Source organism: Anser anser (assembly GCF_964211835.1).
Source record: "Anser anser genome assembly, chromosome: 2".
NCBI classification, from domain to species: domain Eukaryota; kingdom Metazoa; phylum Chordata; class Aves; order Anseriformes; family Anatidae; genus Anser; species Anser anser.
This window is the reverse complement of record NC_139721.1, coordinates 134,348,159-134,360,700: the sequence shown is the minus strand read 5'-3', so window position 1 is coordinate 134,360,700 and position 12,542 is coordinate 134,348,159. Positions and strand designations below refer to the sequence as shown.

Genomic DNA, 12,542 nt, shown 5'->3' with positions numbered 1-12,542 from the left:
AATTTTAGTCAATATATAGACAATAATCATTAGTGTCACATAAAAATGAGCCCAGTTGCCATCTGACAGATGTCTAGATTATAAAGTTCAACAATCATCATTACATTTAGTAAGATGCTTCCCCGTAACCTGAGCTGAAGAAACAGGATTGACAGAGGTTTAAATTGCTGCCTGTTCTCCACTTCAGATGGATCCTGCAAGTACGCTGCTGGGAAGATAAACAGTTTTTTGACTACTATAATCTGTAAATTCCTTTAACTCCTGTCTTTGTACAAAGATTTGGGGTACATGCTACCTGTAACTAAAAAGTTTTGAAATGCTGGGGTATCAAGAGATATCAAGGATATGGGATAAACAGCAGCACTGGTGAACCTCTGATTTTCCACTCTCTTTTTTCTTGGGTTCCTATTACTTGTTCTTTAGTTGATTGTTTCTAATTCTGAAGTATATAGAAATTAATTCTCATTGTTTTCTAGTGAACTTCATGGCTAAAGATCAATTAAATATTGTAAAATTCTTATGAATAATTAAGCTCTTATTCATATTTGCTGACAAGATCTTAGATTCTGCTCAAACCCATTTGCCTTCAGATTTGCTCAGCTCTTGAAGATCTTTCCAGCTGCATATTATTTTAGTATTTATTTAGCTTCCCCTGTTTTCACAACAGTCTTCTCCATTGTCCTCATAGTCCTCATAGGCAAGATATTTTACTATGGTCAGGACAGTAATAATGTTCATCTTTATCACTTGAAGATTAAGCAAATAAAAATTCCATGAACTCATGTCATGTTCTCTTCTTCTGCAAGTCCATTGACAGTCATTTCACTGCCCAGGAATCTCAGCTATAAGTAGCTGTTAGAATTATAGCTTAAATAGGAAGGGACATGTTCTGTTTAACTATTACACTAACTTAAATCCCAAGTAACTCCACTGAAGTCAGTGGATTTGCTCTGGGTTTAATCCAGTGTAGCTGAAAGCAGAAATTGGCCCTTTGATTCTTGCTGCTATTACACAATTGTTGGGAGATTTACTATATGGGGTATGCTCTGTACAACTAACACGTTGCAGCATACTTGTCGATCTACTTACTGGCAGAGTAAGAGCTTTATATTTGACATAACTGAAAGTTCTGAGTAAAAATAGATTTTAGAAAATTCCCAGCTGAGCTTTAGTATCAATTTTCAGGAAGCAAAAATACAACTTTACACCAAGCAAGACTAGTTGAAATGGAGGTAGTTTAGCTCACAATGGTTTGTAATATACTGATTACCCTGCCTGCAACCTCTGAATGGATAGTATGAAGATTTGATAGCAAACCTAGAAATTACTTTTGCTAAATAGAAAAATGGAGAAAGGAAAAAAAAAAAAAAAGTTGGATACTGCAGAGCATAATAGTTGTTGCAATTTATCATCAGAATTCATAGCAGTCATTCTGGCTGATTTCCACAAGTTTTCATAGCACTAGAACTGGGGGAAGGTGGGGGAGATGAGGAGAGAAAGTATTTACTTAATATTTTATTACAAAAATGTATTGAATATTGTCAAAATATTTGACAGGTTTTATGAATGGGTAAATAATGGGACAAACGGGAAACATTAGCAAAATAGCATAAAATATTATTAGAACAATAGAAAATCATCTTGACCACAACAGCAAACACAAGTTTGTTGAAAATCTATACAGAAAAGGACAGAAAATAAGATTTTCTCCAGAGTCTACACTCTTTCCACCAATTTTACACATTTTACTTCAAATATAGACACTGGGCATTTATTTAAATTACATTTTTTTCTTTTTACTCTGTTAAAATATCTTAATCAGGAAGAAGGAAAATTACATGAAAAATATTAAATATGTTCTTGACACAGGAATTAGGCATGATTCAGAGAGAACCAGGAAATATTTCTATTATGTTAAAATAGAAAATCACATCTACTCCTTCCTAACTTATACTTTGGAAGTGGATGTGAACAGAAAGAAAAGAGACAGAAATTCTCTAGTGAATGGTAATATTTTGGAAGTTAAATGTGTTTGTATATATACACACATACACAGATAAACATATAAATATAGATATATATGTATACACAATCTCCATCTTCTATTTTTTATTTAATATTATGCAAAATAACCACCTTGCTCCCTCAGCAGTATTTGTGCTCTTTAAACCCTGAACTCTGTTCTAAAGCTGTTTCATGTTTGTTTTCAAAGACTTCTTGTAAAATATTGGAGGGTTTTTTTGATTGTAAAAATAAGAAACTACCTTTCCATTTGGGTTAGAACTGAGATGAAATGAGGAATGGCTGCCACCAAGCAGAAAATTTGCTCACTTTATGTGTGCCAGTTAATTACGACACTTCAGAGGCGCTTCTGAAAGGATAAGGCAAGCTGCATAAATTTAGCTGTAATCCAGGCAGGCAAAACTAATTTGCAGGGGATGGCCTTATCTAGCTGCTGCAGCTTTCTCAGAAAATTAACCTTGGATATTTGGGCCCAATTCAGAAAGTGTTTGATTTTTTTTCCTTCCCTGCTCAGCATAAGAGAATTTTAAATTCAATACAATACCTGACTTTTAAGAGGCACTATGAATGCTGTAGGCAGTTCAGAGTTATTACTGACAAGCCAAAATATATATTTATATACGTACATATATGATTGTCCTTCATGCCCATTATCCTGCCTTGTATGTGCATCACAGGGTTTATCACCATATGTATGAAGGGGGGGGGGGGGGGGGGGGGGGTGGCAAGGGGGGGTCTTTGGATTAACAGAAGATGCAGCTCATTTTAATGTACTTAGAAAAATTCATCAAAGTTCATTGCAGAATAAGTCATGCATACTGACTTGTTCATTCCAGTGGAAATGAAGAAATCCCTATAAAAATAGAAGTTTAATGAAGTGTTGGAGCAAAGTCCTGCCTGTCATTCCAATTACCACTGATTTAGAATTTTCCTTGATACACAATTATTAATTGCTCTTACTCAGCACAATTAAAAGTTTACCTTAGATTTCACCACCTTCACTGGTGAAAGATTTAATTAACAAGTATTGCCAAATCCACCTTAAAAGCTTTGGGCAAAATATGAAGTACAAGAAGTGCTACTGGCTTCTTAGCATTTTGCAACCTATTTAGTTAAGACTGAATTTTGTTTTACCTAACAGCATTAATAAGTTCACAGTATGTCCCGCCTTTTGCCCAGCCAATAATCATTGTAGGAAAACATGAAAGTTTAACTCATACAATATTTTTTTTCTGTAATTTAAGTGGCTTGAAAACCCTGGATGGTTTCTAGACAAGGCAATTTTTTATATTTGTTCTAAAAGACAGACTGACCACCCAAAAATATATCAAAGATTATTTGGAAAAAAATGAAATCAATAATTTTAGGAGGATTCCTCTTACTTCTCTCCTATTTTCAAGGAGCTAGGTATCTCCTTTAGAGCCATTCACTCCAGCCTAAGCTTGATCACTAAAACGGGACCACAGAAATGTAATTAATACCTTTTAGGTTATTTCACTGACTTCTGTCTTCACTGACAAGATGCCTAAATTTAAGACAGCCAAATTCATACTAAATTAATCTAACCTACAGTTAAAGCCCATTAACTCTTCTGATGTTCAGCAGTATGTTAATGATGAGAATCTTTTAAATACATGCTCAGTTGCCATTCCATTTTGATTAGGCCCTTGAAAATACAGCTAGCTTTCAAGAGGACCTATACATCTTATGTACATAATTCTGAATATTCCGATTTGGTGTAGAAAATTGCATGGCAGTGCAACCCTCATTCTTGCTCTGAATTTTGCCAGGTTTTAACAACCAAGGGCTACTTGTGATCAAGGAAACACAGGCTAATTTAGCACCCCCCTTCTTCTCATCCAGCTTCAGTATGCCCCAAGATACCTTTTATTCTTGCATTATGTCAGTACAATTTTATGTTAGTGTCAAGTTAATGAGTAGCTGCCACTTAGTTGATGCTGATTTTTGCCTTCAAAGTGATGGTAAGATTACATGTAAATATAAATGTCAACATAACCATTCTATAATAATAATAATAATAAAACTGTTGTTTCATTATTGTAATCTTCACCATCATTAATATTTTTATTCTTATTGGTACTTAATTTTTACCACTACAAAAATAATAGCAATGTGCTTCTTACCATCCATTCATGCAGGAAAGTCCAACTCTTGCTCAGCAGAACTTCGATCGGAAGAGATATACAGCATATGAAAGACAGAAAGCTGACCGTTAAATGTTAAGTTAAAAACAGATTTTTTTAGAGAGTAGTAAATAGGTTCGAATTTAAAAGTTCATCCTCACATTCAAGTAAACGTGAAAAGTAGTAAACCTGCAGTATAAAGAAAATTAATTATTAACTAAATTAACTAAACTATTAACAGAGAGAATAAAATGAAAATTGACCAAAACTAGCAACACACAGCAAACTTTCTAGTTTGAAGATATTTTATAAAATTGTATTGTAAATATCACAGTATATAATATTCTAAAGAAGAGTTTAAACTGCTTCCATTTCTGAATAAAAGTATTCTTCCTCTCTGAAGTTTTACAATAATGTTAGTCAATGTATCTCTTCAATGTAAAAATATTTCACTCAGGACAAGTAACAAACAGAGCCAAGCTACAAGAGATGGAAAGATCTTGATCTTCACAATTTTGTTGCTTGTCTTTATCAGATGCTCACAGAGATACTCATTAAGCAAATGTTTAACCTGCCAATTTTTGTTATACTGGAACAAAACCAACCAACCAACCAAAGACATAGAGACAAATATTCAGCTATAGTGGGAATATTACTATTACAGTCCAGTAGAATGCAGTTCATCACGCATGCTTGAAGGATTTAACAGCAAATTATCATTGCTAGCATTTACTCAGATTTTACCCCTTCTGTGTGTAAAATGGTTTCTATTAGGCGGTCAGGCGACTATTATGGATAGATGGACTAAGTAGGTATTTCCAGATTTATGCAGAAGTTAAAACAAGGATCTATACAAATTTCCCTGTCCTACAGTAATTTACCTGAGTTTCCTTTATGTGGAAATTCCTACACTTTTACATGTACAGAATGGTCTTGAAATATTTTTCCATGTTGCTAAGTATTACACTCACTTCAATAATGCTAGGTATCTCCTAAGATATATATGTAGATTTATGTGACAGTCAATGGAAATAAAGAAGCATCTCCAGTGATATGTGCTCTCTGAGATATATATCTTGTAGTAGGTTTATGAATTCTCTGTGAAGATACTGTTTTTAATTTATCTTGTAGACTGCTGAATTAGGCAGATTGAATGACATCTTAAATATTCTTTGTATCTTGTTATGTGTTGATATCTGAAACATGACATTTTTCTGTTAGTCAGTCCTCACCAAACTGAATCCCAGATGAAAGAATTCCACAAAGTATTTTGAATATGTACCCAGTCTAGTATGATCACAGCTGATTGTAAGTCTTCATTACTGGAGTCTTCAAGAATCATGATTCTATATTTTCTTCTGCTTTGTGACTTCTCTAGCATGAAATGGCATAATAATACCATAGACATCTAATGTAAATGATAGTATTAGTCACTAAAACCAATGGGCCAAGCTGATAAAAATTGTGCTGATAAACAATACTTGTTAGAATTTGGAACCACTAACACGGTGTTTTCATTTTCTAAGAAAGGAGATGATCTATAAAATCATATGTATCTCCAAACACATGGTGGTATGTCATCTGGTAAATTCAAAAATATAGCTGGAAAACACTGGGAAGTGCAGCTAATGTAAGGAAAAATTGTCTTAGCTGTAACTGCCCACAGACGAAACCTGTAGTCTTGAATATTTCCATTTTGTTGGGATTTTCACTTTCTTGAAGTGGTAGAGAAGAGCTTTTAATTTAAAACATCGACATTGATTTTATTGTTTAAACGTGCTCAAAAATCTAGGTGAAATAGAAGTCTCCATGAACTGGCTCTGATTTAATACATCCAAAAGATTTCCAATGCTCTTAAGTACAGACCTGGGTAAAAGAAGCATTCAGAAGCAAAGAGGAGAGTCAGCAAAATAACAGTGGAAATAGATTCAGTATAGTCAAGTTTGTACAAAGACACCTCAGGGAGAAGAGAAGAAGGCTAATACAGGTCTGTGAAGATTCTGCTCAGTACTTCAGTCAGGGCAAAAATCCAAAAAATAAGATGCTATCCAAATGGCAAGAGTTAGAACAGGCAACGTCAAAAAGGACAATGTGATCAGCTCGGTTAGAATAAACTGAGTAGTCCCCGAGGATAAAGATGGTGCACAGTCTACCAGACTTGGCAACAAAAGCAACTCAGATTTGATGTAAGACATTGTTACATATAACTCTAAATGCTTTTAAAGGGTGAAGCCAAATTGTAGGGGCAAACAGTACAAAACAGCGCAGAAATTAAAGGCCGATTCTTAGAAAAACCAAGAATCTGCAGCTGCAGCTCGTGCAAATGGTTTTCATTGTACTGTTCTCATCCTTATTCTTTCATATCACGTATACAATTCCTTTCAAATTCCCTCTCTGTGCATTATGTGGATTTCCCAAAAGGTAAACAACGCTTGGCATTTATTAAACCAATAAGCTAGCAAATAGCAATGATAGGTTTTATTCTTTAACTCTTTTTGTCTTTTGTCTAATGGCAGAAAGAAGCAAACTGAACAAAGTACCTACTTATTATTCTTCATTCAAATTTTCCTTCTTCTATTTCTTTTTCCACATTGCAATACTAAGAACTTCCAGTGGAATTCCATATTCAAGAAATGCATATGCCGTCAATATTTCTCAGAAATAATATGAAAATACAAGATTTTCTTTATTTTTCCCATCCAATAATTATAAATCCAACCATCATTTCCACTAATATTTTCCTTTCAAATTAGATCTATTCTATTTCCAGCAAGTCCTTTACACAAACCTTTTGCATGCATTCTTTTCTATCACTCAGATAGACTAGTGTGTGGTAAAGGCAGTTTTGCTAATGAGATGTCAAAACACCAAGTGGTTAGTTTTTAATTTAGCCCAAGGTAGAATGCTGTAGTTTAGAGCCAGTGATCCATTACTAAATTCGATTTCCCAACTGTTTAATTAATTTACGTATACAATATAATTATATTTAATTTGATATGCACATTCAAGATACAATGTGCTTAACCATTTCTAAATAAAATTCCAAAAAGTTTACTAAAAATTACTAACAGCATATTTTTCTTCAGTGGAACTATTCTACCAACCATTTTTCTAAATTAATCTTGTCATTTCATCTATTATGCTGATGTTTGCGGAAAACCTAAATATATATACATTTCTAAGAAAAAAATCAGAAGATAACTTTTAAAACCCACTTTTGGATTTTGACTTTGGGTTAAAATCAGACATGTTGTGGTCATCAAAATGAACCTTCAGGATGCTGGAAAAACAATAGAAAGAAATCTCTGTGTTCGTTATGTGTTGCAGTCTCATGAAGAGTTTTGGTTCTACGCTCTGGGACAATGAAGGAAAAAAGGATATTTTTGTATAAGATTAACCACAAGTAAAATAGTGAATAATGAAAGGAAATTCTAAGGCAGGTTGTGTGCTAGAAAATAAAACCATGTAAAGTTATGAAAGTAACCAAAGAATCAGTGTGGGTCTATTTTTGTGGGCAAAGGATGCCTGTTATGTCCTGGGAATGTAATCTTAACTAATATGAAATATAGTTTGTATTACAGTAAAGGTTCCCACCAAACTTGGGACTCATGTCTTGCACACATCTACTATTACACAGTCTTTACTACAGAACTTACTTTCTGAGTAAACACAGTAAGACCAGAGGGACGAACACACTAATCATAAGCCTCACACTTTGACTATAGTGAAAAAGATTAAATTCTCATCTTGGTTGCCTTACCTACAGGAGTGTGCTTTCCCTTTCCAGAAGAGGAGGCAAAAATTACAAAGGAACAACCTGGAAATATGATTTCTACAGCCTCTCTCTACACAAAATGAAGAATTAGAAATATTCAGAAAAGAAAATCCAGACTGTCTGTTTTAGTTAATGACATAACACTGCAAATGGCAATGTCATCACACTCATATATCAAGCAAGATGAGCACAGCCTATTTAGCGCTAACCCAGGAATTCACATTGTTTAATGGGCATCAAGAAGGGCATATTTCATTCAGATGCCTTCTCCTGAGTGATACATAAAAGGTTTTACAAGTCACAGAGATCTGGCCAAGTCCCACACTAAAACATTAGCTAAAAGCAGTAATTGCAGAGTCAATTGAATGCATTATTCTTCGATTCTTGGTCAGCATAGGGTACCTCTATTACGGTATGCCTTAGAGATTTCCTGTTATTAGTATTTGTTCAACCGTTCAGTGGACAAACAATGTAAGATCAAGATGATTTGAAGTCGGATTCATCGCACCTAGCTTTAGACATTTAAAAGTTAGACATCTAAGTCTGAACTGGAGAGAAACAGGCACCTCTAGAGGCCAATTCATTTGACCTATCTCAGATTCCTGTGTTAGTCAGAGATGAATCACCCTCCAGAGATGCCTAGATTTCTCTACTGACTATAGAAAGAGCCTAGGGCAAGTAGTTCAGTACTAGACTTCTGAGTTTCAGACATGTAATTTAGAAGAGATATATCTCCCTCACTGTAGTCATAAGGTTTGGTTTCCACAGTTAATCACTCATGCTGTTTTCAGATTCACAAAATATCCAAGAACTCATCTCTAAGTATTCCTCATTCGCTCTTTTTAATTTTTATTTTGGGTTGTTGGTTTCTTCTCAAGCACTTACTGCCTTTACTTTTGACTCATTTTCTCATTAAAATTATTCACTAATCGGAGGTTCATTGTAACTTCTCCATATTTCACCTCCCAAAACAGATGCCTTAGTGATAACAGCCAGAGTACATTATATAATTACTATGCTTCATCCAGCTGTTACTCATTCTTAGGATTTTATTTCCTCAGATGTCTGAAGCCTTAGTTTTCAGGCCTCCAAGATGGAAATAAATTAATAGTCTTTCTCTATTTAGTCAGTGATTTAATACGATTATTCATTCAGTATTGTATAGATTATGAATTAAATCCTTATAACTGATCCCAAACATTCAAAAAACCATGGGTTATGGAACTAGTGCTTGATTTGGATTTTAATTTGTTCTGAACTAAAGAGGCCTGACATTCTTCTCAGACTGATTTTATACTATTGTAACTCCACTGACTTTAGTAAAAGCTTTCCAGACAACAAAAATGAGAGCAAAAATTATTCATAGGTTTTCACTAGACAGGAAATGGTTGCAGATGTTTTACATTAATTATTAATTATCTTTATATTCTCAACCAATTAACTTAATTAAATCATTTTATTAAACAGTGCTTAGATTAAAAAAAAAAATGGTAGACATTTCAGCAGTTATTCTCTAAGAGCAACACAGATTTTTGATGTTCTTTTCTCTTTGACCAGTAAAAAAACTCTTGGTTAATCAACTTTTTCACATAGCTGTTAATTGATACAAACAGCAGCTTATGTTCCCTCAGCATGTTTTAAACAAGCATCCAGCATGTCTTGAAAGTCTTATACAAATCACGAATTCTTTTATTAAAATATATATGCATATATTTTAACATCACTTCAGTTACTCCAAACATTTAAAGAGAGGATTCTTAATATAAAAGTATTATAATACAGAGTGAGTGCAATCAGCATAAAAATAATTTGACAGCCTTCCACATTGCTGAGTAAATGAGGCATAACCTTGAATATGAAACTCAGAGGCTGGTGATTTCTTTAGACTATATTAGAGATTTTATGACACTTCCTGTGGGAGAGGGAAACTGTTCAAGAAAGTTTATCACATCTCCCATAGGCATAGCAATCTTTTCTTATTTATGCTTAGATTATCATCATGAGCAGGTGTTTCTCATTCTCTGTGGGAGTCAGAACTCCAATAACAGAAGTACAGTTTGTGTGAAGATGAAAGTGCTGGAAGTGTTTTTTTTCCAATAACATACATGAACTTGACTGTGTCTTTTAGTGTCTACTGTTTCATGTCCTATTGTTTATACTACAGGTTTAATTCTACAAGTGTTGGACACTTTTCAAGTACAGATGACTTGTTCCACCAATGGACTTTAGAAATCAGCAACAAAAGTTGATTGCCAACAGGAGTCTTTCCCATGACTTCACAACTTCTCTCTTTGGATGCATTGAGTGCTTACAACAAATGCTTAGCAGCCACAAGGCCAAGACTTCCCATATGTTTCTGTTTTAGAGAAGTGCGCTGGACTTGGAACAGAAGTTATAAATTTGTAATAACTATTTACACATATATGCACACTCCAATTAATTATAAATGTGTAAATAAATACCGCATATATTTAACAAGATTGTGATAATTCTACATTTAATAAGGTTTTCTAGATTTCACCAAAATAAGAATTGCCTAGCAGCAAACTGTTAAGGACTGGCAGATCAAGAAAAGGTGTCTCCAGGATAAGCTGAAAGGACTGTGGACCATTTTAAAGGAACACCGTTAGGGTCAGCGGTTAATTGTTGGGAAAACAAGCTAAGTAAATATGAAGAAATTAAATCTGAGAGAAAGTTATGTATTTAAGTAAAACAGACTTATGCCTAGTTTTCTTGTTCTTTAAAAACTTCAATTCTGCTTATATATTTTCTAGTAATAGTCACAGTGTGGATGAAAAGTCCTGCAAACAGAGGTTGGAGTGCTTCTTTCCAGATGAGTCCCCAAACTACAGAATTACAATCCTCTCTCTCTCTAGACATTGGTAATGCTTCAGGAAAAAAATGGCAATTAACTAGTATCTCACTCCAGCAACAGTCTGATTATCTCCTAGCAGATTACAGCTCAGGATTTCAAACCAATAGGATTGGGAGTCTGTTTCCTAATTTCTGAACAGGTACATTTAAGGACTAGTCATCTTATTTAAAGGGCAAAAGAAGGAAGCACGTCCACTATAACCTCATCTAAAAATATATTTTAAAAGAGCCTAGCTGTATTGTGCACAGCCTGATCTTTTAGTTTATATTGAGTACATTTTATTCAGCCATATTTTTACCTGTGTTTTTACCTTTTTTTGAATTCCTAAATACAGTTCTCAGTTAAGTACAAGCATGAAAGCAACAGCAGGAGTTTGGAATGGAACACAAAACTATCAGTCTTCACTCAGCGTTGGTTGAGGTTATAGACATCGTCACCTCAGGAAGTTGTAGAAGTTGAAAGTTTTACATTGAAGCTTTTTTAAGCTTCGCTTTTATCTGTTTACACCTAGATCCTAGGCCAGATGGTTTGAGCAGCGTATCTATTTCATACAGTAAAATAAAATGTAATTCAGTTGAGCTAAATTACAAGGCCCAGTCTAAAAGCTTGGAATTTGAAGACACTCAGCACAGCTATGGAAATAAAGTTCGAAATTTGAAATGATTTTATTCAGCAACAAGTTAACAATGTTCAGCTTTCTGAACAAATCTGCAGAAGGGCTTAGTCTGGTTGAAATAATTCAGGTTATATTTCCCAAGTACAGACAAAAAACAAATATGAAAGATATAAAAAAAATCCAGTTCAGGGGAAAAAGGCATGAGGAAACTATCCAGAACGTAGAAAGACCAGAGTTACAAACAGTGTTGTGACAGTGACAAAATGAAGCAGTATTTATGAACCATTGCATGTTCACTTATTAGTAGAAGTGGAACGAAAAATCTAAAAAGACTTGTCATTGCTTCAGCTTGCCATTTTAAATGTGATAATTGTACAGTAATTTATCACTGTCTCACAATTAAAAGTAAATCAAAGTGAATTTATACTCTGAACACAAATGTGTCAGAATTCTACATCAAGCAATTCCTTTTTCATTAGATGGAAGCAGATGACAGCAAGCTCACTAACAGGAACCTACCTAAGACAAAAGTACCAAAAGAACATGGAAATGTGAGTTTATTATCATGAAATACATTATTTCTATGAATTTATCGTCAGTTTTATGGCACTTCTAGCTTCTATTCCATCAGAACGCTTTGAAAGTTGGATGAGTCAGGAAACTAAATGTCTACTCCTTATCCCTCTCACACTTTTTTGAGGCTTCCTGGTGCATCATAGGTTGTTGTCAACTTGCATGTTTTACTTAAATATTTATTTTACCAGAGTCCTTAGACTTCAACTAGAAGACACTACACAAATGAAAAAGTAATCCCAAACAAAGAGTAAGAAGTTAGAAAGGAAGGGAAACACTAGTAAAAATCAGCATGTGTGTTGTGTAGTGGCCCACACATGGGATCATCCCAAACAACTAACATAAACAAAAAGACTTGAATACTAAAAATACTTCCTTTCATAGTTCATTTATATACTATACATAGGTCTGGCATGGATTTTAGGAATGCTTTAGGAATACTAAAATCAAATGGCAGTCCTCACCTCAGACTAAGCTATAGGTGCAATAGCTCAGTCAAGTTCACACAAATCTGGTGAAGATTGTCACACACCATTT

The 12,542-nt window shown here is 34.2% G+C and overlaps 1 long non-coding RNA gene across 1 annotated transcript in view; it reads right to left on the bottom strand.

Moving 5' to 3' along the window:
* Positions 1-2,751: 2,751 nt before the first annotated feature.
* Positions 2,752-12,542, bottom strand: part of LOC310894344 — a 38,942-nt gene continuing 29,151 nt past the window's right edge. Inside the window, exons 3-4 of the long non-coding RNA XR_014579827.1 lie at positions 4,167-4,207; positions 2,752-2,875 (exon numbers count right to left, since the gene is read on the bottom strand). This is a non-coding gene — a long non-coding RNA (uncharacterized lncRNA). The remainder of the gene's footprint in view (positions 2,876-4,166; positions 4,208-12,542) is intronic.